This window comes from Orycteropus afer, unplaced genomic scaffold (assembly GCF_000298275.1).
Source record: "Orycteropus afer afer isolate SDZICR_OR568_19922 unplaced genomic scaffold, OryAfe1.0 scaffold00978, whole genome shotgun sequence".
Classification (NCBI taxonomy): domain Eukaryota; kingdom Metazoa; phylum Chordata; class Mammalia; order Tubulidentata; family Orycteropodidae; genus Orycteropus; species Orycteropus afer.
This window is the reverse complement of record NW_006922565.1, coordinates 33,200-37,304: the sequence shown is the minus strand read 5'-3', so window position 1 is coordinate 37,304 and position 4,105 is coordinate 33,200.

Genomic DNA, 4,105 nt, shown 5'->3' with positions numbered 1-4,105 from the left:
TTGGGTGTGCCTGGGTTCTCTCTTCTCACCTGGATCCCTGCAGCTGACTGCTCCACTGTCTGGGTTCCTGGCTTTTAATCCCCTTTCTCCCACTCTTTTGCCCTGTTGCTTTGGGTGCACCTGAGTTCTCTCTCCTCACCTGGATCCCTGCAGCTACCCTCTAGTTAGTGGTAATCTTAGACGGTGTTCTCTAAAGAACAAAAATAGTGACTTATTGAGAGAGAGAGAGAGAGAGAGAGAGAGACAGAGAAGGAAAGATAAGAACTTTTATCTCAAGGAAATGGCTCATGCAATTGTACAGGTTGGCAAGTTTCAAGTCCATGGGTCAGACATCAAGCTGGAGGTTTCTCCTGATTCGTGAAGCTATAGGGGCTGATGAACCCAAGACAATCAAGCAGTACAGCAGGCTGCTGGCTTTGGAGACTGATGAATCCAAGATTGGCAGGTAAAATGGCACATTGTTGGCTCACAGGCTGCAAAGGCAGCAATCCCAAGATCAGCAGGCAATACGGCAGGCCACTGGTTCAAGTACAGATGATGATGAGCCAGATGCAGGATCCAGATCAAGCAAAAAACCTGACATAATATAGGATCATGCAGTTGATCCTATAATATAGCATAATATAGGATCAGAAAAATAAAAAAGGGACAGATTGAATATAGCTTATATTCATGGTAAAGAATTCAAATTAATCTTCTCAATGTGAAGGGAAGAAGCTAGTTAATGAATGGTGGGGGGATCCATTAAATGAACAACACTGCACCATATGGAAACTTGCTGCTTTTAGGTACCATGGAGTCTCGTAGTGATCCTATGTACAACAGAATGAAATACTGTTTGGTCCTGTGTCATCCTTACAATCATTGCTGTGCTTGAGCCCATTGATGCAGCCACTGTGTCAATCCATCTCATTGAAAGTCTTCCTCTTTTTCACTGACCCTGTCCTTCACAAAGCAGTTTGTCCTCCTAGGACTGGTCCCTCCTGAAAATATGATGAAAATATATGAGATGAAGTTTCACCATTGTCACTTCTAAGGAGCATTCTGGTAGAACTTCCAGGACAGATTTATTTGTTCTTCTGGTAATCCATAGTATACTCAATACTCTTCTCCAACACTATAATTGAAAGTCATCAATTATTTTTGGTTCTTCGTTATTCATTGTCCATCTTTTGCATGCATATAAGGTGACTGAAAATAATGTGGGTTGGATTAGGTACACCTTAGTCCTCAAAGTGAATTTTTACTTTCTCAACACTTTAAAGAGATCTTTTTCAGCAGATTTTCCCATTGCAGTATGTTGCTTGATTTCTTCAGGGCTGCTTCCATGGGCATTGCATGTGGAGCCAAATAAAATTAAATCCTTAACAACTTCAATCTTTTATCCATTTATCCTGATATTTTTTACTGGTCCAGTTGTGAGGATTTTTGTTTTCTTTATGCTAGGGTGTAATCCATACTGAAAGCTGTAGTTACTGATCTTCATCAGTAAGTGCTTCAAGTCCTCTGATTTCAGCAGCAAGTTTGCATCATTTGCATATCACAGATCCTCCAATTCTGATGCCACATTCTTCTTCCCATAGCCCAGCTTCTCAGTTAAAAGTTGAATAAGTATGATGAAAGGCAGAACCCTGATGTACATCATTCCTGATTTTAAACCATGCAGTGTCCTCTTGCGTATTTGAAAGACTGGCTCTTGATGTATGTACAGTTGCTATTTGTTGTTGTTATGTGCCATTGAGTCAGACCTGACTCATAGCGACCCCTCCTTGGGTTTCCGAGGCAGTATCACTATGGAAGTAAATTGCCCCATCTTCGTTCTGAGGAGTGGCTGGTGGGTTTGAACCTCCAGCCTTCTGGTTAGCAGTCAAGTGTCTTAGGCTAAGTACACTTAATTAGTCTAGAATTCACGTTCTTTGCAGCACCATACATATTTTGTTATGGGCCAAACAGTCCAATGCCTTTGTTTTGTCAATAAAACACTGGTAAATATCTTCCCAGCATTCTCTCCTTTAACCCAAGATCCATCTGATATCAGCAGTTATATTCATAGTTCCATGTCTTCTTATGAGACCAGCTTAAAATTCTGACAGTTGCCTGTCAATGCACTATTTTTGAATTATCTTCAACACAATTTTACTTGTATGTGATAGTAGCTACATTGTTTGATAATTTCAACATTCTGTTGTATCACCTTTCTTTGGAATGCACACAAATATGATTGATTTCCATGTGGCTGGCCAGGCAGCTGTCTTCCAAATTTCTTGGCATAGATGAGTGAGCGCTCATAAGTTTGCATCCATTTGTTAAACCATCTCACGTGGCATTCTGCCAATTCCCAGAGGGGGGCTTTTTTTTTTCCAATTGCTGTCAGTGCAGCTTGAACTTCTACATACCATTGTTTCTTAATCATATGCTACCTCCTGAAGTGATTGAATGTTGATCAAATCATTTTGGCACAGTGACTCTGTATTTCTCTCATCTTCTTTTGATGCTTCCTGCATCATTCAGTATTTTTCTCATAGAATCCTTCAATATTACAAATTGAGGTTTGAATTTTTTTCTTCAGTTCTTTCAGCTTGAGAAATTCTGAGCTTACTCTTTCCTTTGGGGTTTCTAATTCCTGGTCTTTTCACATTTCATCATAATAGTCTTCTCGAGCCACCTTTTGAATTCTTCTTTTCAGCTCTTTTGCTCCATTTCTTCTATTTGTAGTTCCATAGTCTCATCTGATATTCATTTTGATCTTTTGTTTCTTTCCTTTCTTTTTAATGACCTTTAGCTTTCTTCATGTATGGTGTCCTTGATGTCATCCTACAGTGTTCTGGTCTTCAGTCATTAGTGTTCAATGCATGAAGTGTATTCTTGAGATAATCTCTAAATCCAGGTCTTTAAACTCAAGATGGTACTTTAAATCTCATGGACTTGTTCTAATTTTCTTCAGCTTCAACTTGAACTTCCATATGAGCAACGGATGTCTGTTTGGCAATCTGACCCTTGCCTTGTGCAGAATGGTGATATTGAATTTTTCCTTGTATCTTTCCACAGAAGTAGTTGATTTGATCCCTATGTATTTCACCCACATGTACAATTACTGTTTATGTTGTTGAAAAGTAGAATTTTCAATGAATAGATCATTGGTCTTGTAAACTTTTATCATGTGCTCTCTGATATGCTTTTTATCACCAAAGCCATATTTTCCAAATATCAGTCCTTAGATTCCAGCTTTCATATTCCAACTGCTATTAATTATAAATATATCTTTATTGCACATTTGACCCATTTCAGACTGGGAAGTTGGAAAAAAAAAATGTTCAATATCTTTATCTTTGACATTTGTGGTTAGTGTATAAATATTTGTATGAACTGGTTTTCCTTGTAGGTGTATCCTACAAGTACTTCAGTTCTTTCAGTTTGAGAAATGCTGAATGTATTCCTTCCTTTTGGGTTTCTAATTCTTCGTCTTTTCAATTTCATCATAATAGTTTGTCTTCTCAAGCCACCCTTTGAAATCTTCTTTTCAGCTCTTTTGCTTCATCATTTGTTCCATTTGCTTTAGTTCCATAGTCTCTTCTGAGATTCGTTTTGATCTTTTATTTCTTTCCTTTCTTTTTAATGACCATTAGCTTTCTTCATATATGATGTCTTTAATGTCATCCCACAATTACCTGGTTTTTAGTCATTAGTGTATATCCCTTGTAATGTCTTATCTTATCATTGACAACATTATACTTCAGGATAGATCTTGTAAAATTCTTTTTGACCAGGAATGCAAAGCTAATTCTCTTCAATTTGTCATTCCTAGAATAGTAGACAATATGTATGTCTGACTTAAGATGGACAGTACCAGACCATTTCAACTCATTAATGTTTTGAATATTGATCTTTATGTGTTTCATTTTATTTTTGACAAATTGCAATTTTCCTAGAGCTGTAAAAGAGTAGTGAAACTCATAAATAAAACAAAGGAATAGACCACATGATCATATCAGTAAATGACCATTCACCATTTTTGTTGTTGTTATGTGCCGTAAAGTTGGACCTGACTCATAGAGATCTTTCCTTGAGTTTCTGAGGCAGTATCACTATGGAAGTAGATTGCCCA